General features: G+C 46.0%; 1 protein-coding gene and 1 long non-coding RNA gene across 3 annotated transcripts in view; one reads left to right on the top strand and one right to left on the bottom strand.

Moving 5' to 3' along the window:
* RCSD1 (RCSD domain containing 1) overlaps positions 1-27,985 on the top strand; it is a 74,471-nt gene that overhangs the window by 24,909 nt on the left and 21,577 nt on the right. The window lies entirely within an intron of this gene.
* LOC133040457 (uncharacterized) lies at positions 2,205-27,982 on the bottom strand. The gene is made up of 3 exons (XR_009688966.1): positions 25,488-27,982; positions 25,337-25,393; positions 2,205-2,307 (listed from the first exon to the last, which is right to left on the bottom strand). It is a non-coding gene; the product is annotated as an uncharacterized LOC133040457 (long non-coding RNA).

Below are 27,985 nucleotides of genomic sequence, written 5' to 3' on the forward strand. Positions count from 1 at the left end.
AAAAATAAATAAAAATAAATTGCTTCAGGGACTTCCCTGGTGGTCCAGTGGATAAAATAAAGAATCTGGGCCCCCTTTGGAAATAAAGGAGAGGAGCTGAGCAGACTGTCGGTCTCATCTAACAGATGGAGACCCCAAGGCCCAGGGACACGATCCAGAAACCAAAACCTCAATCTTTTCCAGTGGCTGATGTCTTTAAACCAATAAATATTTATTGTGCACCTACTATATGTTAGCTACTCTGCTAGGAATAGGGGAAAGGTGAGATGAAGGTGGTGGTACCTCCTTCAAGGGGCTCATACTCTGGTGAGGGGGACAGACAGCTCAGAGTAGCAAGGGAAGTGTTATGAGGGAGGTTTGCATGGCTGGCTGCGATGACACAACCCTGGGGAGAAGTCCATGAAAGCTTCTGGGAGGAGGGATCAAGAATCTGGGCCTGGGATGGAGAAGAGATACCCAGATAGAGAGAATGAGGATGAAGGAATCTGAGGTGGAGTTACAGGGTGTGCAAAGACAGGCGTGGAAACGCTTAGTGTGTTCAGAGGGCTGCAGCCAAGTCCATGCCAGGTAAGAGGGTGATGTGGAGCTGGACTGCCAGGGTTGGAATCCCAGGTCCAACACAGCTTTGTCACCTCGGGCAAGTCATTTAACCTCTGTAAGCTCTGATTCCTCCATCTACAGTGTGAAAGTCATAGCACCTGGCTGGTTGGTGGTAGATCCAATGAGATCATCTTTATCAAGCACTAAGCAGAGTAGTTGGCACATGGTAAATGTTCAATAAGTATCGGCTTTTCTTATTGAGTATTATCTTTTAGGAAGGAAAGATGGACAGTAGCCTTAGATAGAAGATTTTTTTTTTAATGTTAGTATACTTTTCATTTTATTTTTTAATTATTTATGCTCAGTTGCTCAGTTGGGTCCAGCTCTTTGTGACCCTATGGACTGTAGTCTGCCGGGCTCCGCTGTCCATGAGATTTTTCCAGGCAAGAATACTGGAGTGGGTTGCCATTTCCTACTCCATTTAAATTGTTTGTTTGTTTATTATTTGTGGTTGCACTGGGTCTTCGTTGCTGCTTTTGGGTTTCCTTTAGTTGCAGCGAGTGGGGGCTATTCTTGGTATGGGGCACAGGCTCCAGGCACTCCAGCTTCGGTAGTTGCAGCACGCGGGCTCAGTAGTTGTGGCTCAAGGGCTTGTTGTGGCACATGAGCTTCGTTGCTTTGCATCATGTGGAATCTCCCCCTACCAGGGATCGAACCTGTGTCCCCTGCCTTGGCAGGCGGATTCTTACCCACTGCTCCGTCAGAAAAGTCCCAGACTGAGAGGTTTTGATTGTGTCGTAGGTACTATATAGTAGGTTGACCAAGCAAAGACAGATTTTATTTTATTTTTTTTTTAAAGATTTTATTTTATTTTATTAGTTGGAGGCTAATTACTTCACAGCATTTCAGTGGGTTTTGTCATACATTGATATGAATCAGCCATAGAGTTACACGTATTCCCCATCCCGATCCCCCCTCCCACCTCCCTCTCCACCCGATTCCTCTGGGTCTTCCCAGTGCATCAGGCCCGAGCACTTGAAAGACAGATTTTAGACAGATTTTTTTTGGGCAGCAGAAGGGAGAATGGGCAAGAGAAAGACAAGCAGAGGCAAAGAGACCAGTTAGGTGACCACAATCAAGGGCAAGATGCTAGGGGCCCTTAAGTGCAGTGGCCACAGGACAATGGAGAGGCCAGGCTGGAAATGGAGCTAGGAGAAACATGACTAGGCTTGGTGACTTACTGGATGTGATAGGCAGGGAAGAGAGGAGGGTCTGAGGTTTCCTGCTTCCACCACCTTTCTTGTCTTTTTAAATTTATTTTATTTTTAGTTGCACTGGGTCTTCATTGCTGCACATGGGCTTTCTCTAGTTACAGTGAGCAGGGGCTGCTCTTCCTTGTGGTGCGTAGGCTTCTCCTTGCAGTGGCTTCTGTAACAGGAGAGCGCTGGCCCCAGGGTGCACAGGCTTCAGTAGTTGCAGCACGTGGGCTCAGTAGTGTGGCTCACGAGCTCGAGAGCGCAGGCTCATTGGTGCAAGGACTTCGCTGCTCTGAGGCATGTGGAATCTTCCTGGACCGGGGATCAAACCCATGTCCCTACATTGGCAGTTGGATTTTTATCCACTGTACCACCAGGGAAATTCTTCTACCGCCTTTAAATCTGCTCCTCAGCCAGATCCTGCAGGCTCAGCAATCATATCCTTTCCAAATGGGCCTGCCATCCTTGATCTTCAGGACTCTGAGGAATTGACTTGCTGGGATTGGGAAGGCTGTGGAGGAAGAACACAAGGGCCTTTTATGTCCAAAACTAGATGGAGGCTACCCCTCTCCCCCAAGGAAATGAGCTCAGCTTCCTCAAACCTTCCCTCCAACAAAGGAAATCTCAAGTCTGGTGACTTGGACCCTGCTCAGGACCCTCACTGACAACAATCTTAGGCATCCAGATGTCTGGGGCTATCAGAGCATGTGGTCCAGACCTATGTCTGCCTGGGGAGGGTGGCCCGTAGGAGGGAGGTGCTTTGCAGAGCAGAAATGGCTCAAACCAGATATTACCTTGTTTGCTTTCCCTGTGGAAAAAAGAGACCATTTTACTTATCTTTTTTATTTATTTTTTAGGGATCAGTCACATATTTTTAATTCCTCTAGTTTCCTGCTGTCTACAGGTGTTTCCTGTGGTGTTGCTCTCAGAAAGGATAGAGCCATGACATAATCAGCTTTGTTCCTGAGATTTCTAAAAAGTCTGCCCACTCTGGCCTGTATGTGCCACATTCAGGTGCCCTGTGGGCAAAGTGAGGTGAATACAGACCTCTTACATAATTGGCTCTGTGTTCTCCACCGTTCACCTGTGCTGCAAGGCTGGACTCTCTGAAGACCAAATGATAAGCAGAACTTTTGGGGAGAGAGAAGGAGAGGAAGGCTTTGGTTTTCAGTGTTAACTCTGGTTTTTGAGTGCCTAGCAACTGTGGCTTTATTGACAGAGGTGCTAGGTAACTCCAGTAGAATTACTCTTTACTGCTCACGTGTAGGACAATTCTCCCATCTCCAAACCAATTATGACAGCCTCACAGAGCAGGTGCTTGTTTGCTTTTATCCCCCGAAAAGTTATGCTAAACTAAAATTTTAGGGAAATCATCATGTCTCTCGTGCATAATAAAAGCACATGATGAGAAATCCCTTTATCAAGTGAAGAAACCTTTAGTAAGGCAACACAGTCTCTCTCAGTTGGTCTAATCTGACTATTTATGTAGCCTTACACCTGTCTTTCAGAAGGAATGAAGCAGATTTATTGAAGATCTTTCTTACGCAGATTGTCTTTTAGAGCCATCCCAGTTGTTCTGTGAACTGGCTGTTACTGACTCATTTTGTTGATTAGGAGACTAACGCTCAGGAAGCTAAGGAGTCTAGTGGCAGCCGGTGGGCAGGAGTGGTACCTGAACTCTTTTCATTCTGTCTGGAGTTCTGTATTCTAAGCCCCCTTAGAATTCAATGAGAAGGTAATGATACCTTTGATAGTTTTTATTATTAAGAACAATGGTACCAGTTCAGTTCAGTCGCTCAGTTGTGTCCGACTCTTTGCAACCCCATGAATCACAGCACGCCAGGCCTCCCTGTCCATCACCATCTCCCGGAGTTTACTCAAACTCATGTCCATTGAGTCGGTGATGCCATCCAGCCATCTCATCCTCTGTCGTCCCCTTCTCCTCCTGCCCCCAGTCCCTCCCAGCATCAGGGTCTTTTCCAGTGAGTCAACTCTTCGCATGAGGTGGCCAAAGTATTGGAGTTTCAGCTTCAGCATCAGTCCTTCCAATGAATACCCAGGACTGATCTCCTTCAGGATGGACTGGTTGGATCTCCTTGCAGTCCAAGGGACTCTCAAGGGTCTTCTCCAACACCACAGTTCAAAAGCATCAATTCTTCGGTGCTCAGCTTTCTTCACAGTCCAACTCTCACATCCATACGTGACCACTGGAAAAACCATAGCCTTGACTAGAGGGATCTTTGTTGGCGAAGTAATGTCTCTGCTTTTTAATATGCTGTCTAGGTTGGTCATAACTTTCCTTCCAAGGAGTAAGTATCTTTTAATTTCATGGCTACAATCACCATCTGCAGTGATTTTGGAGCCCCCCAAAATAAAGTCTGACACTGCTTCCACTGTTTTCCCATCTATTTGCCATGAAGTGATGGGACCGAATGCCATGATCTTAGTTTTCTGAATGTTGAGCTTTAGTGATGTACAAATAGTAAAAACAAATTTATATATTGAACCAGAAGTTACTTCCTTGGATTATCCAGGAAAATAGGTAGAATGTGATAAAAACATACTTCCCATAAATCAGAAGTAGCAAGCTGGTAACTTTTTGGGCCAAATGCTGTAGGCAGACATTTCCCCCCCGCCCCCCTACCCCTCCACTGAGGTTTCCTTTTCTTTTTTATCTGAACTGTTGTTAAAAACAAAATACATGGTACTTAAAAATCTGGATTTTAATCTCTTGATAAACCGTATCATTTAGTGATGCTGTACCTTGAATTATCCTTTGAAAAACAGCTCCGTGTGACCCCTGCAGGCAGTGGGCTAGACCTGAATAGCATCTGGGAAGGCAGGGTTTTCTCCCAAACCCCTATCCCTTCCTTTACACTGCCTGCCTGGTCTCTGAAGGCTCTCAGCTTTGCAAGGCCCATCCCAGGTGATGTGGGAGAGGGTTGTGGAAACAGGTTGCAAAGTACACTCAGGACCTTAATGGGTCTTACACCCTTTTCCGTCTACTCGGGAAGAGTAGGCTGTCAGGCTGCGTTCTCACAGTGGCAGCCCCTGCCCAGAATTTACATCATTGACATCTAGAGTAGAAGTAGGTTTCATAGAAGGGAGGGTGTCTGTGTTATACTAGAAGTCAGAGTGGCCAAGTTTTGAACCCAACTCCACTATACCAGCATGTGCCTCTGGAAAAGTAACTTTATGCTTCCTTGTAAAATAGGGCTAATAATATTTACATCTCAAGACTGTTGAGAATTCAGTGAGCTATGTCTGTGATATGCCCTGTACATAGTAAGTACTCAGTTAATATTGATTACTGATCCCTTTTTCCTTTCCAAAAGTAATGGATACATAACCCCCCTGGGGACATTGCTTATCACCAGGGAGTAAATGAGTCCACGCTGAGCCATCCAAGACTTTTATAGAAAATCAGAGTATCTGCTAAGATGGAAGGGAACATTTTGGCTTCAGATTGATCATTTCCTTGAGCAGAGAGCAGTTTGTAATAGCAAAAAGAGAACATTTAAATATGTTTCAGGAGCTATTACAAGTGGGGCACATTGGTGTAGATTTTCGCAAACCTGAAAACAGCTTTAGTGTCATGTTTTTAAACTTAGTGGCACAATATTTTTATGGAATTATGGACTTCACTTCCTCCTTCTCCTCCCCTCTGGGCATATGTGTCCTGTCCCTCAACGCTCAAGCCCTTGTTTTGATATTTCGAGAAGACTGACAACTTGCTACAAAGTTTTTTTCAAGTATTTGTTCACACCAGACTTTCCCAAAAGATTTGGCGAGTAAGCTTGAAACTCTCATTTCAAAATTTAAAAAAATTTTTAATTTGATGGTTTTCATACTATGCCTTGGCAACTTGCTTTCTTTTCCTTGAAAACATAATCATGGACAGCCCTATGAATTAGTTCTAATTTACTCTTTCAAATACACATACACAATTTTACATGCATGATATCATAGCAAGCATGCTGAGTTTTTACAGGCAGTGTTTTTCTTTTGGTTTGCCTCCTCCAAATCAGCTCTCCTCCCCATCACCTCAGCTTCCAGAAACCTCATATATACCTTTCTGTAGGCTATTTCATATTCTTTAACTATATGTATTGCTGTTGTTTCTTGTTAGTTGCTAAGTCAGGTCCAGCTTTTTGCAATCCCATGGACTGTAGCCCATCAGACTCCTCTGTCCATGGGATTTCCCAGGCAAGAATACTGGAGAGGGTTGCCATTTCCTTCTTTAAGGGATCTTCCCAACCCAGGGATCAAACCTGCATCTCCTGCATTGGCAGGCAAATGCCTTACCTCTGAGCCACCAGGGAAGCCTGCATATAAATTATTACATGTACATTAAACACACATATGATGCCTAGGTATATGTACACATAGACACAGATGGGGATAGATTGTTCAGTTGTTGCTTTATAAAACCAGGATCATATACACATTTCTCTGCATCTTACTGTTCTCACTTTACAATTTTTCATGGACGTTTGGAATGCTCTAATTCATCCTTTTTAATGGTTTCATAATAGCTTGTTAATGTGAATGGACCACAAAACGGTTCGCCTTTTATGGGTATTTAATTTGTTTCCTGAGTTTTGCTTCTATAAACAGCACTGCAGTCAACCTCCATGTCTATATATACTGGGGCTTATATGTCTGTGGAGCATGGGGCTGAGTCAAAAGGTTTGTGTAATCTAAATGTTGCCAGATAACTTTCCTAAAAGGCTGTACAGCTCAGTTTCCTCCAGCAATCTGTGATGGTTCCTTTTCCCATTTCCCAAAGAGTAATGGCTGTTTTTCCCTGTCTCCCTTCTCCTTGCCTATCTGATATGCATAAAGAGAAATCTTAGTGCTATTAATAATTTAATTTGCATTTTCCTGAAAACGTGTACGTTTGAGCATCTTTTTATGTTTATTGGCTTTTCTAACCTGCTTTGCTATGAATTGTGTATTTGTGCTGTGCTGTTCTTAGTCACTCACTCGTATCCAACTCTTTGGGACCCCATGGACTGTAGCCCGCCAGGTTCCTCTGTCCATGGAATTCTCTAGCCAGGAACACTAGAGTGGGTTGCCATGCCCTCCTGCAAGGGATCTTCCCAATGCAGGGATCGAACCCAGGCCTCCCACATTGCAGGCGGGCTCTTTACCATCTGAGTCACCAGGGAAGTCCAAAAATACTGGAGTGGGTAGCCTATACTTTCTCCAGGGTTTCCCGACCCAGGAATCGAACCAGGGTCTCCTGCATTGCAGACAGATTCTTCACCAGCTGAGCTGCCAGGGAATTCCTAGCTTATTTATATCCTTTCTTATATATTGTTCCCATCATTTTGTGAGAAGATTTGGTATAACAGATATTATCTCCTTTTCATCTGTGTTACAAATAGTTTTTTGGGTCTGTTGTTTTCTTTTTACTTCATTTGTAGTATTTTTGCCATTACAAAAGCTTTTCTTTTGTTTGTAGTATGTGGGTGCACATGCATGCTCAGTCGTGTCCAACTCTTTTGTGACCCTATGGACTGTAGCCTGCCAGGATCTGTCCATGAATCTTCCCAACCCAGGGATCGAACCCCAGTCTCTTGCATCTCCTGCATTGGCAGGAAAATTCTTTGCCACTGAGCATTTGTTTTTAGTAGAGTAGTATATATATATATCAGCCTCCAGGATTTCTTTCTTAGCTAAAAAGGGAATTGTTTCATTTTAACACTCTTTTACCCTATACTTTGCTGTGACACCTTATGTTTCAGCTAACTAATCTCACTCTGCCTTCAAAATGACAACGAATCCCAGAGGCAGGCGTGGAAAATTAGCAAAGCATGCTGGAAACTGTCATCACAGGCTCCCCTTAGACCACGTGCACGTTCTCTGCCCAGATTCTATAGCTGATACCAGTCTGGAATTTTTCTGTCCTCAGCTCTTAGCTTCTGTCTTCCCCTCCTCCCTTCCCAACCAGTGCCCTCCCCCATTTGCTTCTTAAATAGAAGTTTTTCCATCCATTTCCCCAGCTCTCTTCTATATTTTGTCCTTTTTTTGGTGGGATACATGTTCCTGAACTCTCCATATCCCTGTCCCAGGACCTCCTAGGATCACAGAGTTCTTTCCTGCCATCTGAGCTGGGTCTCCCACCCTTCTCTGAATGTCCAACCCTCTCTCCAAAAGGTTGTCTTCATCACTGTGGGGGCTGCCTGGCTGCTCCTTTGCAGTTCTGGTTTGCATGGTAAGAATTCAGGACAAATGTTTTCCTTTAAACTCCTTGCTGGATTTACCCTTTCAGGATAAATTCCACATACCTTGGCTTCAAATATAATAATAGACTGCATTTAGTGAGGACTGTTATGTGCCAGACTATGCTGAATACTATACATCTCACTTGATTCTTACCCAAGCTTATGATGCAAATACTGCTATTCTCACTTTACAGATGAGGCCCCTGAAATTTGCAGAGGTTGGTTACCTGCCCAAGGACCAGAGTGAGGATATGAATCAAACATTCTCTCTCTGGAGCACTGTCTGTAACCACCTTCTGATCCAGCCCTCCCTCCCCCATTCGTACTCCACCACTTCTCCTTCCTGGGTCTTCTGACACAAGCACATTTACAGCATGTACGGCTCCTTGGGCCATCGATCATGCCTACATGCATACAACTTCTGTGCCATTGTCTGCTTAACTTGCTTTTGTGTTTGATTCACCTTTGCTTCATGTTTCCCCAACTGGACTGTCAGCTTCAACAGAATAGGGACCATGACTTAATTTCTCTGTAACTGTCCCTTCCTCCAAAGTTGTTGGCTGATTGCTTATTTTTCAGGAACTTCCTTCAGTGCAGTTCAGTCGCTCAGTCGTGTCTGACTCTTTGTGACCCCATGGACTACAGAACGCCAGGCTTCCCTGTTCATCACCATCTCCTGGAGCTTACTCAAACTCATGTCCGTTGAGTTGGTGATGCCATCCAACCATCTCATCCTATGTCGTCCCCTTCTCCTCCCACCTTCAATCTTTCCCAGCATCAGGGTCTTTTCCAATGAGTCAGTTCTTTGTATCAGGTGGCCAAAGCTGATGGAGCTTCAGCTTCAGCATCAATCCTTCCAGTGAATGTTTAGGACTGATTTCCTTTAGGATGGACTGGTTGGATCTCTTTGCAGTCCAAGGGCCTCTCAAGAGCCTTCTCCAATAACACAGTTCAAAAGCATCAGTTCTTCAGCACTCAACTTTCTTTATAGTCCAACTTTCACATCCATACATGACTACTGGAAAAAACCATAACTTTGACTAGACAGACATTTGTTGGCAAAGTAATGTCTCTGCTTTTTAATATGCTGTGTAGGTTGGTCATAACTTTTCTTCCAAAGAGCAAGCATCTTGGAATTATCTTGAAATTATCATGGCTACAGTCATCATCTGCAGTGATTTTGGAGCCCAAAAAATAAAATCTCTCACTGTTTCCATTATTTCCCCATCTATTTGCCATGAAGTGATGGGACTGAATGCCATGATCTTAGTTTTCTGAATGTTGAGCTTTAAGCCAATTTTTTCACTCTCCTCTTTCAGTTTCATCAAGAGGCTCTTTAGTTCTTCTTCACTTTCTGCCATAAGGGTGGTGTCATCTGCATATCTGAGGTTATTGCTATTTCTCCCAGCAATCTTTATTCCAGCTTGTGCTTTATCCAGCCTGGCATTTTGCATGATGTACTCTGCAGATAAGTTAAATAAGCAGGGTGACAATAAACAGCCTTGACATGCTCCTTTCCCAGTTTGGAACCAGTCTATTTCTATGTCCAGTTCTGAACTTCCTTCAGCCTTCACTAAATTGTTTAACCAAGACTCTGTAGGAATATTGAACCTTCCTAAATCTCACTTGACTTTAAAATAGCTACAACTAGGGACCCACCAAAATCTCTGCTTAACTTAAGGTGCTGACTACCAAACAAGTTCTAATGTGAAATATTTCTTGGCCTAATTAGGTGAAATCAGTGGAAAGTATTAAATAGGAATGATCAATCAATAAATATTGGCTGATAAGACACTGCCCATGCATGTTTCACTTCATCATGATAGTGACCCTATGTAGTCGATCTCATTTCCATTTTATAGAGGAGGAAATGAAGTCCAGAGGAGATGGATCTGGAACCATGAGTCCTCTGAAATTCCATCACAGCAGCCTGTGCTTGGACAGCAAGATAAGAGCAGACAGGCCAGAGTGGGCCAGTCTGGTCTCCTCGGCACCGTGCTGATCCTGGGGTGGAAATGGGCACCATGTGCTCTCCGCTGTCTGCAGTCCCAGATTTTCTGTGTGTTGTGTGGCCTGGGAGCGACGAAGAGCGGAGCCCCCTCTCCTGGAAGAGCCATGGCCGCTGAAGGGTAGCTCAGAGGTATAATATGTAGGTGTGCTAGAGTAATGGGACAAAGTACTGTTGGACTGTCCATAAGAAAACCAACCCATCTTGAGAGTCATCTGCTCAAATCTCTACATGAGAAGCCCTTTGGCCATTGTCCAAAGAGAGATTTTTCATGCATATGGTGGAAGGCGGTACAATTGCTGATAAGAAGGGAGCAGGAGAGAGTTGACTTACTTCTATCTTAGACCTTGTACTCATGTCTCTTGAGCTGGGGGCCTGTATATTTCTGTGTTCCATACTAGGAGGACTTTTCTAGGGTCTCCTGTGAGGAACTTCTGCTCAGAGCCTGGGAGCCCCTGCCAGAAAAACAGCCCCTCCCCTCTCCCTCAGGGCCCAGAGAGTCACTCACCGTAGGGCGTCCATGTCTGCTCCAGATGTGTTCCTGCTGGCCTGTTCTATTCTTAGAGCCCTAGTTCTTGCTTCAGAGCTGTGAGGCTTTCAAGCTAAGGTGCTGAGACCTTGGTGTGTGCATAGCAAAAAAGCAATAGGCCAAAGGGTGTGAATGAAAGAAAACAATACCTGTACTCATTCCTTCTTTGTATGACTTCCAGAGGAAACCAAAATGAGAGTTATGGTTTTCCCCAGCTGGGCAGCAATGAACCTGGAGAAAAACCTGAACTCTCTGCTCATATACTTTTCCCCTTTACAGTTTATGCTTCTTTTGGCCTTTATCCCTTGATCGGGCTTGGTATCGTTCTTTGTTACTGATTTCTCACCCACCTTCCTCTTATTTTATTTATTTTTTATTTTGGCTGCTTGGGTCTTTGTTGTAGTTGCCCTGTGGCATGTGGGATCTATCTTAATTCCTTAACTAGGGATTGAACCCATGTTCCCTTCATTGCAAGGGGGATTCATAACCACTGGACCACCAGGAAAGTCCCCACTTTGCTCTTTACTGGCTTTTAAATGCCCCCGAGGCTATTTGAGCCCTGTCCTAAAACTCTTCTCTTTAAGAGAATTACCAACCCTAGTTTGCTAATGTGGAATGAAGGGATTAAATCGGATTACCATTTGATTCCTGGTTTGAGAGTAGGAAGTGTCCCATTCTTAGAATCTTCTTTGGAAGAGACAAGAGAAGGAGGGATGGGGTTCTTTACTTTACAGAGCTGTGTGTCAAAATGGTGCTTGGGGAGGGGTGTAATTTCACTGTAATATCACTTGGGATTCCTGATCTTCCTTTCAGAGTTTGCTCTGATTCTGCCTAAACTCAGTCAGGTATCCACCTCCGTTCATCCACGCGAGAAAGATAACCTAAGTGTTCCCAATTTCCTCTTAGTGATGTTAAAGTTAAAAAAAATAATAATAATTAGCCAGCTGGAAAGGGCCTTGGAAAGCATGCTGGGCAAGCTCTTCATCCTAGGGATGAGGAGACAGAAGGGCAGAGAGAGGTGGAGAGTTCACACAGCTCTCCTGACTGCTGGGTCAGTGGCCTCCCCTGCCCCAAGGGTGCTCAGCTCTTGAAATGACTCATCTGGATCTTCTCTTCTAACTTTGCAGGACAAAGCATGTCTGCCCAGACATATTTCTTCTTCCCACTTCCTGCATCATTTGAACCCAAGCATGTTCCCTGGAGAGCTACTCCAGCCGTTCATGCACCCACCCTAGACCCTGAGGGTCCCTGATTAGGCTTGGACCTACAGGGGCAGGCACAACACTCAAACTCTGGCCATGAGGTGCAGGGCCCTGGTTGAAAGGCAGGACTCTCCTCCCCTGCAGAAGCCAGAAGCAGGCTTCCCTTTGATGACTGGTCTTGCCCCGCCTTACCCCACTCCACATCCAACTAAAATCCCACACATGAACGGCCCTACATAAGTAGGTTATGTAGCCTAACTACTAGGAGCCTAGAATCTCACTTCAATTAGCCAGCCTGCCCTTTAGTATGATTCAGAAAATTCCTATTTGTAAATTCCTCTGACATTAAGATGCAATGCCAGTCCACCAGGTCTGCAGACTTGTTCTACAGAATGGGAATGAAAATGACTTAGCAGCAGATCCCTACTGCCCCCTTGCAGTTACTCAGGGCCAACAGGCCCCTGCTGATCCTACAAGGAGTGCAAGGGGGCCCAGCTTCCAACTAATACCTACTGAGTGAGTGGCAATCAGTGTCTTAGGTATAACAACGAGAGCTAAGATGGGAGGGAAAGCTTATTATGTACCAGGCACTGTGCTGGGTCTTTATGCACATTAATTATCTCATTTGGGCTTTATAACAATCATATGAGATAAATGCTGTTACAAGCCTTATTTTATGAGGGGGGAGACTGAGGCTCAGTGAAGCTAAGTCTTGCCTAAGCTCACACACAGAGTAAGAGACAGGATTTGGATTGGGACCCAAACTGCATGTGTGCTCAGTCATGTCAAACTCTTTGAGACCCCACGGACTGTAGCCCACCAGACTCCTCTGTCTGTGGAATTTTTCAAGTAACAATACTGGAGTGGGTTGCCATTTCCTACTCCAGAGGATCTTTCCAAACTATCAAATACTATCTCTTAGTATTGTCATGACTCTGTAGGCGGTGTTATTAGCCACATTCTACAGGTGAGACTCTGAGTAGTTAAGTCAGTTGCCTGCAACCCAACAACCCATAAATTATATTCATACCTGAACTTGTCAAGTGCCGAATTCTGTGCTTGCATCACCATTCTTGCTTCCAGAGTGCTGGTGGCTGCCCTGGGGCAGGAATGGCTGGACGTGGCCTGTTCCTCGCAGCTGCAAGAGGCTGCCAGCCTCCTGGGGCCTTGGTGCCTTCTTGCCAACACTTTGAGGTCGATGGGGCTGGCACCCTGGAACTAAGCCAACTCCCCTACCCCCAGGGCAAATGAAAGAAGACCTCATGCAGAGGGAGTGTGCCCCAGCCTTTTTTTCTTTTACTTTTTGAGCATGTGTTTTTTATTTCAAAAGCTGTTTATCACATTTATGAGATAAAATTTACACACAATAAAATTCACCTATTTTAAAAGTACAGTTTGATGAGTATTGATACAGATCACAATCAAAATGTAGATTGTTTCTTTCACTTCAAAAGTTCCCTTATACCCTTTATAGTCAACCCCCTGCCCCTATCCTTGGTCTCAGGCAGTCAGTGAGTTGCTTTCTGTCATTATAGCTTTGCCTTTTGAAGAGTGTTATGTATATGGACTCATACTGGATAACCAACCAGTACCCACTGTATAGCACAGGGAACTTTGCTCAATGTCCTGCGGCAGCCTTGCCGGGAGGGGATTTGGAGGAGAATGGATGCATATATCTGGATGGCTAAGTCCCTTCGCTGCCCACCTGAAACCATCACAACATTGTTTGTTAATCATGTATTTTGCTGTTGTTGTTTAGTTACCCAGTTGTGCCCAACTCTTAGCAACTCCATGGACTGTAGCCCACCAGGTTCCTCTATCCATATCCCAGTAGAAAATGAAAAGTTAAAAATAAATAAAGCAGTATGTATCTGTCCATCCCAAACTCTCTAACTATCTCTCACCCCATTCTTCCCCCAACAACCATAAGTTCATTCTCTAAGTCTGAGAGTCAGTTTCTGTTCTATAAAATTTGTATCATGTCTTTTTAGATTCCTCATATAAGGGATATCACATGATGTTTCTGCTTCTCTGTCTTACTTCTTTCAGTATGCTAATTTCTAGGTCTATCCATGTTGCTGCAAATAACATTATTTCATTCTTTTTGATGACTCAGTTAAATTCCATTGTGTGTGTGTGTATATATACACCACATCTTTATTCATTCCTCTTTTGATGGATATTTAGGTTGCTTCCAGTCTTGGCTATTTTAAACAGTGCTGCAGTGAATATTAGGGTGTATGTATCCTTTTGAACCATGGTTTTCTTTGGTCATACACCCAGGAGTGGGATTGCAGGGTCATATGGTAGCTCTATTTTTAGTTTTTCAGGGAATTTCCATACTGTTCTCCATAATGGTTGAACCAATTTACATTCACACCAACAGGCAGGAGGGTTCCCTTCTCTCCACACCCTCTCCAGCATTTATTGTTTGTGGATGTTTTGATGAGAGCCATTTTGACTGGTGTGAGGTGATATCTCATTGTAGTTTTGATTTGCATCTCTCTAATAATTAGTGAACATCTTTTCATGTTCAGCACAATAAGCTTTCAATAAGTTATCTGCTTTATTATTGTTAAGAACATACAATACAAAAGGCCACTATTACTAATTCAAAACCAAACTAATTGAAAATTCTTTAGAAATGGCTTTCGAAAGAGAGCCGTTTGATTTGTGGTAGTGGGTGTACACAGGATCGCTCGGTATGGGGATGATGCTGGACACAGCAAGCCTGAGCAGCCCAGCAGGTCTGGACTCCTGTGAGACTCTTGACCCTTGACCCTCAGTCAGTGACTGGAGGGGACACTCCCAAATATGAATCAGTCCCAGGCCCAAAGGGAGCAGGCAGAGGGAAGAGCCGGTGGAAGAGAGAGATCAGGCCATCTGCAAGCTGAATGTCAACACCCCACCCCTGCCTTTCCCAGTCAGCTGTTTTGCCCTATAAAATCCAATAGACTTTTCAAGTAAAGTAACTTAACTCAGCCTGGTGGTTTTCTTTTCTTCTCTCTGCTTCAAGACCCTTTTGGCCTCATCCCAATGAGTCAGTTTCTAAGGCAGGTAGAACATTTCTTGTGCTTTGCATGGGGCCTCTTTGATATACCAAACATTATGGATTCCTGCCTGGACCATCCCTGGGCAGCAAGGTTGGGGAGGACAGCCTTAGTATCTGAGGACAGCTACAGAAATGGGAAATTTCACAGCTACAGCTATGTGAAATCCACATCAGAGCAGAGATGTGGATTTCACAGCCTGGGCAGGTACCATTCTACACTGATAGGAGACCCATGCCTTCCACCCACGCCTCAGTGACTCCTTGATGAAATGTGTCTGAAAGTCAATAGCCAACAGAAAGATTCAACCACGCTACATAAAGAAATAGACATACTTTAAGTATTTTTTAGATATGTCATGTTTTAGGATAGATTGAGTTAATAAAAGAGAACACAGCTATACCCAGGGATGGGAAATATGAAATTTTAATGCGTTCCTTCTCTCCAAGTAGAAACTAGAGGCTCAGATACTTGAGTGTTGGATTCATCAGGGAAGGTCTCATTCTTTGCCCTCTAGTTACACTATTCCAATGACCTTGGCTCAGCTCAGTGAACCTTAATGAAAATATTCAAGCCTGGTATGCCCAGAGCCAACCCTGGCTGACACATTGTTTCCATTTTTACCTTGAGGCCCTGTTCTATGTTTATCAAGCCCTCACAGTGTCAGCCCACTGGTGTTGGTTTACTGATGCATCATTCATTTATTCATTCATTCATTCATTTGGCATTATTTATTGAGCACTGAATATGGTAATGGGCTAGGGGGTGGGGACATGAATAACACATGGTTTCTGTACTTAAGGCAGGCTTGCAAAACCATGGGTATAAGCCTTTTGATCCACTGTGTGAATCACAACAACTGTGGAAAATTCTTAAAGAAATGGAATACCAGACCACCTGACTGCCTCCTGAGAAACCTGTATGCAGATCAAGAAGCAACAGTTAGAACTGGACATGGAACAACAGACTGGTTACAAATGGGAAAAGGAGTATGTCAAGGCTGTTTATTGTCACCCTGCTCATTTAATTTATATGCAGAGCACATCATGTGAAATGCCAGGCTGAATGAAGCACAAGCTGGAATCAAGATTGGGAGAAAAACCAATAACCTTAGATATGCAGATAACACCACATTATGGCAGAAAGCAAAGAAGAACTAAAGAGCCTCTTGATGAAACTGAAAGAGGAGAGTGAAAAAATTGGCTTAAAGCTCAACATTCAGAATACTAAGATCATGGCATCCAGTCCCATCACTTCATGGCAAATAGATGGGGAAATAATGGAAACCGTGAGAGATTTTATTTTTTGGGCTCCAAAATCACTGCAGATGATGACTGCAGCCATGAAATTAAAAGATGCTTGCTCCTTGGAAGAAAAGTTATGACCAACCTACACAGCATATTAAAAAGCAGAGACATTATACTTTGCTGACAAAGGTCCGTCTTGTCAAAGTTATGGTTTTACCAGTAGTCATGTGTGGATGTGAGACCTGGACTATAAAGAAAGCTGAGCACCAAAAAATTGATGCTTTTGAACTGCGGTGTTGGAGAAGACTCTTGAGAGTCCCTTGGACTGCAAGGAGATCCAACCAGTCCATCCTAAAGGAGATCAGTCCTGGGTGTTCATTGGAAGGACTGATGCTGAAGCTGAAACTCCAATAGTTTGGCCACCTGATGCAAAGAACTGACTCATTGGAAAAGACCCTGATGCTGGGAAAGATTGAAGGCAAGAGGAGAAGCAGATGACAGTGGATGAGATGATTGGATGGCATCACCAACTTGATGGCCATGAGTTTGAGTAAGCTCCGGGAGTTGGTGATGGACAGGGAAGCCTGGCATGCTGCAGTCCACGCGGTCACAAAGAGTCACACACAGCTAAGCAACTGAACTGAACTGAACTGAGTTCTATACATTGCCTTCTTTTATTTCCTCAAATACATCATGCTCTTCTCACTTCCAGGCCTTTGGGTAAACTCTCCTTGTAATGCCCTTGCTATACCCATCCCTTCCTTATCACACACACACTGCTTGTGGATCACTTCTTATCTTTCAGACCTCAGTTTAAACATCACATCTTTGGGTCAGATCCCCTTATCACTTGCTTTCCTAGTCCTTTCCCTCTGCAATGTTTATCATGCTAAGAAACAATAAACTGGAGTAAAAATAATGATGGTTGCTGAACGGTTGCCCTCATTAGACTGCAACTTCCATTATGAAAAGACCTGCATCGTCTTGTTCATTGCTGTATCCTGGAGTACAGGAAGAATGATGAGTGAATGAATCCAAGATGTGGTAACACAAAAAGAAGCCTAGAACCCAGCACTACACCCTGCCTAGGGTGACCCAACCCACAGAGCATCCCAAGAGACATCCTGCTAAGAGTCCAGCTCCAGACTGCAAGGGAGAAGGGGAGGGAAAGAAGAGGAACCACTGTAATAGGAGAGGCTACAGCTAACTGGGAGGCAGGCCCTGGTCCTTGAGCAACTTGTTCTAATCTTAGAAGGTATGCTTGGGCTTTCTATTGGGACATGAAGGACAAATGTCCCAGGCCTCAGGATTCACTCACACGTCACTCCCACTTGGGAAGCAGAAATGGTCCCCCGTGAAGGATATTATTAGGAGGCCTCCAGGTGTCTGCAGCAAACCCCAGGAGTCAGAGGGACTCTCAGCGAAATCAGGCTTATTAGGGAACTAACCAGCATGGAGAGCATGTGACAGGAGTCTCTGAATTCTCTTTGAAGAGCAGATGGATTGTAGATTTACTTGTTGGCCTAGGCTGTGAATCCCCCTGAATCACCTAAGCTAGCTATGTAGGCATTTCTTTCACACTCTTCCCCTTTCCCCTAAAAAGAAAAAAGAAAAAAAAAATAAAAATAAAAATAGCTAACTGCTGTGAGGCTGCCAGGCTCACAAGGTTGAATTTGATTTTCCCTCTCTGCACACCCACAGTTGGAAGGAGAAGACAACTTTGGTGGTGCAGGCACCCAGCCTGAACCACGAAGTCATTGCTCCTCCTCTTCATCCCAGGGCCCTCTCCATCTCCTTTCTAGCCTCCACTCACCCAGCCTGTCTTAGAGCTCAGCCATCACTTTGTAACAGGAGGCAAGTTTCAAACGCGGTTCATCTGACTCCAAAAATTCCAAGCTTTCAAGGATCCATCCTGGACCCTCTGCTCTGATCACTCTCCCCTTCTGGGGACCTTTTCCTTCTCTAGCCACCTCTTGCCTCTTCCCTCCTAGCCCTGCTCTCGTTGGGGCGCACCATCTCTGCGGGTGGCACCCCTGTCCACCCAGCAGACAGAGCCAGAAGCCTGGGCAGCATCTCGACTCCTCTCTGCACCTACCTGGTCAGTCACTAGTTCCAGGCAGTCCTTATTCCTAAGTTGCTTTTAAGTTCCTGTTAATGTTCTCCATCTCCATGGACCCTCCCCTAGTTCAGGGCACCATTCTGTCTGATCTTATACTCTTGAGATCTACAGTGTTGGCTCCAACTCTATGTCTAAATCATCCTTGAGAGAGTTTCTAATTCCTAGATGAATTTATCTGATCTTGGTCCCAGTTTTCTGCCACTACTGAATCCTTGCTCTCCATTTTTCCTGTAAGCCTAGGAGACCTAAACACTCTGAATCCCTGGCATGTGTAGGGCTCATTATCTACTAGTGGTTGAATCAATAAACTCTGCCTCTTGAAGGCATTTCTTTACCAGCTATGGGCCATAGATGCTTGATTCTCACTCTGCTGCTACTGCTGCTAAGTCACTTCAGCCGTGTCCCACTCTGTGCGACCCCATAGACGGCAGCCCACCAGGCTCCCCCGTCCCTGGGATTCTCCAGGCAAGAACACTGGAGTGGGTTGCCATTTCCTTCTCCAATGCATGAAAGTGAAAAGTGAAAGTGAAGTCGCTCAGTCGTGTCTGACTCTTTGCGACCCCATGGACTGCAGCCTACCAGGCTCCTCCGTCCACGGGCTTTTCCAGGCAAGAGTACTGGAGTGGGGTGCCATTGCCTTCTCCAATTCTCACTCTACCACCTTTAAAAAGCACCCACAAATACAACAAGCTGCCGCTTTCAGTAGAACTTCTGCTGAAGATTTGCAGGTTTGCAAGAAGTGGTCATAATGATACAACACAGCTAGCAATTGTAAATCAGTGACCAGAGATTCCTATTCATCAAAACCTTTTTGGCTGGACTTCCCTGGTGGTCCAGTGGTTAAGACTCTGTTCTCCCAAAGCAGGGGCCCTGGGTTCATTCCACAGTCAGGGAGCTAGATCCCAGATGCTGCAATTAAGATCCTGATGAAGATCAATCCTATGTGCCACAACTAAGACCCAGTGCAGTCAAATAAATAAATATACCTTTCATGGCAATGGCAATGGCCCATCCATTTCTCACACTGCAGCCAAAGGGACCATCGAAATAAATCCATTTGTTTTAGAGGACCCTCTGTTTTGCTCTTTTTCTAAAAACCTTCCAGTGACTTAGCATGGCCCTGAGAACAGGGTTCTGCATAGAGGTCCCTGTCCGCTCTAGCTTCTGTTTCCTCTACAACCTCATCTTCCCCTCAGGCCACATGTCATGAACCAGGCTTAGGGACTTCTGGTATTTCAGTGAGGAGCCCCAGCCTTGCATCCTTCACATGTGGCTCCCTCAGCAGAACAGTGACTAACTCTGCCCACCCTTCAAATTTGTCCAGGTTGGGGCTTCCTTCTAGAAGCCCTCCTGGATACCTCTAGGCAGATTGGGTGCCCCTGTTATGCTTTTCACCCTGTCCTTCTCCAGTCACAACATCCTGAACTCAATATCGCCTCCCTCTGCTCCTCCTTGGGGAAGCCTTCTGTGACCGACCACTCAGGGCACCAACACGTACTCGCTTACTGGGTCACCGCCTGTCTCCCCTGGAATGTGAACTCCAGCAAGAATATGGACTCGAGGACTCTCTTCTTCAGCACCATGTCCCCAGACCTCAGAGCCCATGGTGGGTCAGCAGGTACTTACTGCCTGTTTTACTTCCATGTGGCTGATGCAATAAATGACCACAAACTTTGCAGCCAAAACAACAGAAATTTATAGTTCTGGAGGTCAGAAGTTCAAAACAGATCTCACTGGGACTAGAATCAAGATGTTGGTTGGGCTGCCTTTCTTCTGGAGACTTGCCTTTCCCAGCTTCTAGAGGTACCTGCATTTCGGCATTTGGCCTCTTCATCCATCATCAAAGCCAGCAATATTAGGTCAAGTCTTTCTCATATCCCATCACTCAGACACTGACTCCTCTGCCCTCCTCTCCTACTTTTAAGAGCACTTTGGATTGCATTGGGCCCACTTAGATAATCCAGAGGAGTGTCCCACTTTAAGGTCAGCTGATTAACAACCTTAATTCCACCTGCACCTTTTGCCATGTAACCTAACATAACCACAGGTTCCACGACTAGAATGTAGACACCTTTGGGGGCTATTCTGCCTTCTGCACTGGCTGACCCATCATACTTTAAAAAAATTTTTTATTGATTGATTGCACCAGGTCTTAGTTGTGGTATGTGAACTCTTCGTTGCAGCATGTGGGATCTAGTTCCCTGACCAGGGATTGAACTCAGGCCCTCTGCGTTGGGAGTGCAGTCTTAGCCACTGGCTCACCAGGGAAGGCCCTGACCCTGACCATAGTTTACATACTTGCTTCGTAGGCCATGGACTCTGGGTGTACACAGTGTCCATCTGTGCATCTCTGTGCGTCTCTTCTCCAGGGTGCTGTCAGTCACTACATCCCGAGAGCCTCACCACTGTCCCCAGATGAAGTCAAGGCAGGCGCTCTTCCCACAGTACAGATGAGGAAGCTGTGGTTTCACTAGCTCATGTGTCTTGACCAAGGTCACACAAGAAAGGGCAGCTCCAAAACCATACTCAGGACTTAGTGTGTCCTTACTGGCAAGCCTCTGAGAGCTCCTTGCCTAAGGTGGTAGGAGAGCATATAAAATAATAGCAATAATCATAATCAGAAGAAGAAGGAGAGAAGGAAGAGGGGACATGACCTAGGTCGTGACCCTAAAAGCCATAAAATTACAGTCAGCTTTATTTTTTCTTAATTGCTAGCTAGTATGCACATCAGTTTCTCAGGGATGGTTTGAAAACTCAGGAAAGGAGTGTCTGTTAACCATCTGTCTTGTTAAATATCTGTTAAGTGTAGACCGCCAATGACCAACTCATGACTGCCCACTTAGGAACTAAAAATGGCAGAAAGCAGCAAGGAGCATATCTTAGCTGGCTGGGGTTCCCTCTAGGAGACCTGTGCCCCAGAGAGAATGGAAGGGCAAGGGTAGACTAGATGACAACCCTGGACTTCCCTCAGTGTTTTCTCCCCATTTTACAGGTGGAAACTGAGGCACAGAGAAGTTAGGTAACTTGTTCAAGGCCACAGTGTATGCAGAGTATGTGCAGAGCCTGGATTTGAACCCAGGCAATCTGGATTGAAGCCTGAGCTGTATGCTCTACTGCCCCTCACAGAACACCATCACCTGTGATCTGTACGCCCTGCCTCTTGCATACAGGGCTGATTGTGAAGCTTGCAGGGATTCTGAGGATATTGGCTCCCTCCTGCTGTCAGTGGGAGGAGGGTGATGCAGGCTCCAGACATCAGGCACATGTTGCAGTTCGGTTTGGAGCAGAGGACAACCGGGCTTCCCAGGTGGTACTAGTGGTAAAGAACCTGCCTGCCAATTCAGGAGATGTAAGAGAGGAGGGTTTGACCCCTAGGCCAGGAAGATTCCCTGGAGAAGAACATGGCAACCCACTCCAGTATTCTTGCCTGGAGAATCTCCACGGACAGGAGCCCGGCAGGCTACAGTTCATAAGGGTTGCAAGGAGTTGGACATGACTGAAGCAGCTTAGCATGCACGCACACACAATGGCCAACTGATGGCAATTTGGGTTGGAGGAAAGGCCAATGGATGTTAATAACCTCACTTACCAACAAGGATCCTGAGGCTCAGAAAGATCTACCCCCAATATGTGTCAGAGACAAGACTCGATTTACCTCTGAATTAGCTATTCTTTCTGCTCCTGTCATGTCATCCCTGCACATCCCCAACCCCACAAGACTCAAAATACACTTTTATCCTTATGCTTATACACCGATTGACAGGTTTCACAGAGAAATTTCACATACATTATCTCCCTGATTGCATCGATAAGGCCCTAGACCATCATGACATTCAGAATGAATGGTTCCCTTCCATTTCTTTGTTGTCCTTGCTGTTACTTGGGAATGTGCCTGGACTAACCCTGCCTGTGCCACCACCACCAAGCTCACTGACCCCACCTGGGTGGCTGGCCAGGCCCCTTAGGCTGTGAGCTACCCTGCTTCCAAAACCACTGAAGCGGTCAGGCTGATGTCCACTGACTCAGGGTTGCTTAACCCTGTCCAGGCCCCTGGGCTGTAGCACCACATCTTGGGAGGCAGGGGAAAGCCCTGGAGGTCCCATGGAGTGACGCAGTCCCCGGGGAATGGCCTGTGGACCCTTTGTGTGAGCCGGGCATCCTCCCTGGGTTTTTCCCTGGGATAGAACTTCAGAGGCTAAGGACTGGCCATTTTCAAATTCTTAAAGCTCACAAGGGGGGAGGTAGGGAATATTTGGAAGATTTGTGGTCTTAATGTGAAATAGTTGACCAGCATTCCTGTGCACCGGTTTCTCTTCCTCTGCCTTGCCCAGTTGTGGTTCTTCTTCTTCACCTGCTCTCCAGCCCTCCAGCCCCCACCTCCTGCTAATTCCGGTGCACTGTGCAATGTTTACAGATGCCCAAGAAGTGATGAATGTTTGACCCAACAGCGTGAATGCAGGACACAAGACTTTCTCTTCTAGTGGCATTTCAGGGCTTCTGATCCTCTCTCACCCAAGCCAGAGAACTCTGTCCTCAACCCAGCCTGTCTGCAGTCTGCACCAAAATGTCTGCAAGGCTCCTCCTGGAATAAGAAGAGAAGTCCCATCACCTTTCTGAGTGAAAGGTAGCTCAATGCTAATAAGGAGTTCAGTCTCTGGACCTCTTCTCCAGAGACTCTCTCTATATTTAGACCTCTTCTCTATATCTTCTGATTTTATTTAGTTCAGTGACTTCAGATACTATCACTATCTACTGACTCTCAAAGTTCTGTTTCCAGCCTGGAAACCTCCTCTGAATTTAAGACTTGGGTGTATATTTAACTCCCACCCTGCATCTCCACGTGGATATCTAATAGACATTTCAAATATTCATGACCAAGGAAGAACTATTGACCCCCTACCTTCGCCTACCCACATCTTTCTCCAACAAACCCTCCCCAGCCCAGGAAAAAATATCCCATGCATCCTGTTGTCCAAGTCAAACACCTGGAAGTCATCCTTGATTGCCCTTTTTCTCTTACTTCCCATACCCAGAGCATCAATAATTCCCAGCCGTCTTACCTTCAGATCCACCCCTTTTACCACCTGCTGCTACAATCCTGGTCCATTCCACCATCACTTCTCCGCTGTACCACTGCCAGAACCTTCCTCCTGGCCCCTGTGCTTCCACTGTCATCCATTCTCTACAGACAGCCTTTTGATGTACAATTCAAGTCACATCTCTCCTCAAAACCCTCCAAATCGTGTTCCATTCATTCAGAATAAAATACTGATACAAACTGCTTGCTATGATCCTCAAGGCCTCATGCAGTGGGCCCCAGACTGCCTCTCATCCTTTATGTCCCCTCAAGTATTTTGGATGTGATAGGTCCCTGCCACACTTCTCTTCTCTGTCCCTCACCCTTTGTTCCTCTCTGTGCTTTCTGCTCAGAACAGCTTTCTTTCCACCTTTTTCCCACCTGGAAATTCAGATGGCTCCTCCTCAGAGATGTCTGCTCACAGCCCCATAGGCAAAGCAGCCTATTTTCTCTTTCCCATGCACTTAATTTCTCTTACTTGTTTTTGTACTCTGTGTTTATTCTTTGCGCCCCTTGCTGGAGTAGCCACTCCTTAAGGGAAGAACTCTGTCTCGTTCACTGCTTCAGCGCAGGTCTCAGGACAGTGGTGTTTGCTGATGAGACACTCAGTAAGACAACTCTTGAAGAGAAGGTCTAGAGTTAACAAAGCATGTCTGTGTGGAAAGAGATCTTTGGAATCCAGATGATGCAGCACTTACTAACTTGAAGAATGAGTTAGCAACTCTGGGCCATTTTCTGTTCTAGAAGAGGTGTTGTGAGAATGATAGAAAAATATATCAAGTGCTGTAAGAACACTGCCTCCCACATAGCAGCTGCTCTAAGTAAGGCAGGTACATCAAACTGGCTAACCTGGTTCCTAGTCCATTGTCCTTTCCATCATTCCCAAATGGTAGTGGTTAAACACTGGTGAATTGAAGAGTTCAGGGTAAGGTAAGCATAAAAAAAAACAAAGGAATCACTGCGGCATTCCCAAAGGGACTGTCTGTTGATCCTTTTAAAATGAAGGTTTAAGTTGGAAGGGGTTGAGTGACCTCAAGATCCACTGCAGTTCTAAAAGAGCAAAGAAGCGAGCATACCTTATGTTTTGAGGCTCTGGCTCATTTATCCTGTTTCTGGTGAGAAAGACAACCTTCCTTTTAGCTAACAGCAGGTGTTCCTCAAGCCCCAGGCAGACCCCCTCACTGATTCTCCCCCGAGCTATAGACGAGGCCTCCCCTGGTGCCTTGTGACCCTAAACCGTGGACCACAGGCTGGTAGAAACGTACACCTGGGCCGAGGAGGAGGGTGGGAAACGGGCACAGCCAGGGCAGAGTCTGATTTGGGCCTGTACACAGAGCTTTCACTGTGTGAATGGTTGGCAGCATCCAGATTGTGTTTATTCATCACGGCAACAGTGAGGGGGAAGTTCCATGCTGTCCAGACACACGGGCTCCTCAGTTCTCTGAAGAAAGTCCCATAGAAACAGAAAGTAAACTCCAGAGGTGGTTTCCTTCTGGCCTCAGCAAAGTTGAGGGAACCACAGGAGTGGTTTCCAAGCTTGCTGGCAGAGCCAGGCTGGAACAGTGGCAGTAAGGGCTTGGTCAGCAGGCTCTGGGCCCAGCAAGGTGGGCTGGGGGCTGCAATATGTAAGCATGAGTGTCAACTAAAGCAGGTCGCATGTGGGAGTAGGTTCAGAAAATAAATTTAAGACATGGAGATTGGTCCCAAGAAGAAAGGGTCCACAGAGGTCAAAACGTAACCAAGACCTGGAGGTGGGTGCAGGTGGAGTTGAGGGTGTCAGTGACTCTGGGAGCAGGGGCCCAGACCCGGACACCACAAGCTGGGTTGGATGGGAGGTGGGAGGAAGGCACCCTTAGAGGACGACTTTCTATGTTCCTGACTCTGTTCAATACTTAATGGATAACTTTGGAATGGAGAAAGAAGGCTGCTTCGGCGGTGGGGGGCTCCCGGGAAAGTTGGGGACTAGGCAGGGACACTAAAGTCATGCTCAGATCTAAGAACAATCAAGGCAGGCACCTTCCCAAACCAGCCTCAGGGCTGAGAGAGAGGAGAGGGAGAGGGAAAAAAATGTCACTCACCTGCCTGGGGCCAAGGTGGTGTGATGTTGAACCACTGGAAGAGGTCGGTAGTGGCACCTGCCAAAAGTACAAGGCATAAATCCAGGCAAAGCCTCAAACAAGCTAAACCACAGTGCCTGATCATCCCCAAAGCCATGCTGTCCCTTTGTACCCGTGTAATCCAGAGGCTTCTAACAGATTTGCGATTTATATATCACTTTGCAGTTTTCAAAGCACCTTCACAAATTAGGCTATTTAACTGACGTGCGTTGTTGGATTATTAGGCATTGGAGTCAAGTGTTTCTCAGATTATTCTGTCTGGCATCTCCTGTGTGACTCTGGCTAAGTTACTGGCCCTCTCTGGCCTTCTGCCCAACTGAGAGACGGCAACAATCAATCACTCTTCCACAACACAGAATGAGAAGCAGCATCTGGAGAGGTGCTGGTGGTGAGTGGATTTGCCAGGCTTCAACAAGCTCTGGAGTCCATAGACATTCTAAAGAAAACCCATTCACTGGGCTCCAGGAAAGCAAATTCAGACGTGTATCATAATCTTTCCTTCAACCTGGCTTTTAAGTCCTAAGTCCTTCCAGAAGGCTTGTAGTTCTCTCAGCCCTTGCCAAGCCCGGTTTCAAGACAGGGAAGTTGGGGAGGAGTTTCTGATTCCTGCTCAGCTCTATTTTTATCTGGAATGTTTCTTCCTGCACCGCCCGTGATTGGCGCCTTCGGGGCTGAGGTAAAGTGCACTGTCAGCAGGAGGCGAGCAGTAAATAGCAACGGACAGAGCGACTGAGACAGACGGATGGGCCCAGCATTTTTGCCAAGAGCAGCTCAATTAATAAATTGCTCTGTCCCTGGAGCCGCTCCATTGTTCCGGGAGGACATGATGTTCACCTCTGACCAGGCCTGGAATGGCCAGTGTGGGGCACACGTCAGGGCGGGCACTTAGGCTCCCCACCCCCTTCTCCAGCGCTGGGGGGGAATTCTGGCATCTTGAAGAGAGGTGAATCCTTTAACATCTTTTTTTGAAATCAGTATTTGATATTTAGGCTGAAATGGGGATAAACTTGACTTATAGCAGGGACCTGCCTTTTCCTCTAGAACAGCCTGTTCACAGATCAGAAGATCCGTGTCCCAGCAGTTCTTTCCTATCTCTATGCAAAGCCCTCTTCTCAAAGTTTTGCCCACACTTACTCAGCTTCACCTGAGGTCAGTGTGGGGCAGGTGGTTGCCCCTCCTGCTCCAATGGGACGACGTCATGGTATGACCAGTGATATTTCCTTCAGAGGGAGCACTCAAATAAGAAAGCTCAGAGACACTTTCAGCACAAAAAGGAGGGTGTAGGACATGTATGTGAGAGTATGTGTGTGTGCACATGCATGTGGATGTGTGTGTGGAGGGGCATGTACAGGGATGCAAGTTTGCAGCTGGAGCATGCTTGGTCTTTGTAGGCCATGAGCTCCGTGGAAAGACAGAGATGTACTTTGTTGGGCAACTGCTACCCAGATTCTCTCAGTTTCAAGCTAGACATGAGCAGGTAGAGCGGAGAGGTTTGCAGCCTGGGTGCAAAATGCCATCATCATGGGCATCAAAAATCAAAGCTGAATGTCTCTAAGACCGGACATTTAAAAAACATTATGAAAGTCAGGTGATTTTGTAGGCCGTGTGTAATAAGGCAGAAGTGAAGTGTCTGTTTCCAGGGCTTGCTGACTCATCAAATGAGCCTTGGTGACAAAAGGCACATGAGAGTGAACAGTGACCGTGGTTCACTGAGGTCAACACAAGGGTTCTTAGAAGTAGTAGTAACAACGCTTCTAAAGCTCTTATGTCCTAGGCCTTGTCCCCACACTTTAGATACATAGTAAATCATTTGATCTGCAGAACAACCATGTGAACAAGTGCTACTGTTACCCCTACCGAGGCACAGAAGGAGGAAGGCATTTGCCCACGGTCACTGAGCTAAGGAGATGGAGCAACTCAGTGGTCAAATCCAGATAGTCTGGTTCTCATCTGCCATGCTGCTTGACTTTCATGTTGTTTATTAGTTCAACAAATATTTTCTGAGCATTTCTGTGACCAAAGCACTCAATCAAGTAGGAGAAATAAGATACAAAAATACCTGTCAAAAGTTCAATCCAGGACTTCCCTGGTGGCACATTGGCTAAGAATCCACCTGCCAATGCAGGGAACACGGGTTTGGTCCCTGGTACAGGAAGATCCCACAAGCCTCAGGGCAACTGAGCCCTTGTACCACAGCTACTGAGTCTGCACCGCCTAGAGCCCGTGCTTCACAACAAGAGAAGCCACCACAATGAGGAGCCCCTGCTCTCCACAATTAAGAGTAGCCTCCACTCTCTGCAACGAGAGAAATCCGCATGGAGCAGCAAAGACCCCCACTGCTGCTGCTGCTAAGTCACTTCAGTCGTGTCTGACCCTGTGCGACCCCACAGACGGCAGCCCACCAGGCTCCCCCGTCGCTGGGATTCTCCAGGCAAGAACACTGGGGTGGGTTGCCATCTCCTTCTCCAGTGCATGAAAGTGAAAAGTGAAAGTGAAGTCGCTCAGTCGTGTCCGACTCTTCGTGACCCCATGGACTGCAGCCCACCAGGCTCCTCTGGCCATGGGATTTTCCAGGCAAGAGTACTGCAGTGGGGTGCCACTGCCTTCTCT

Source organism: Dama dama, chromosome 20 (assembly GCF_033118175.1).
Source record: "Dama dama isolate Ldn47 chromosome 20, ASM3311817v1, whole genome shotgun sequence".
NCBI lineage: Eukaryota > Metazoa > Chordata > Mammalia > Artiodactyla > Cervidae > Dama > Dama dama.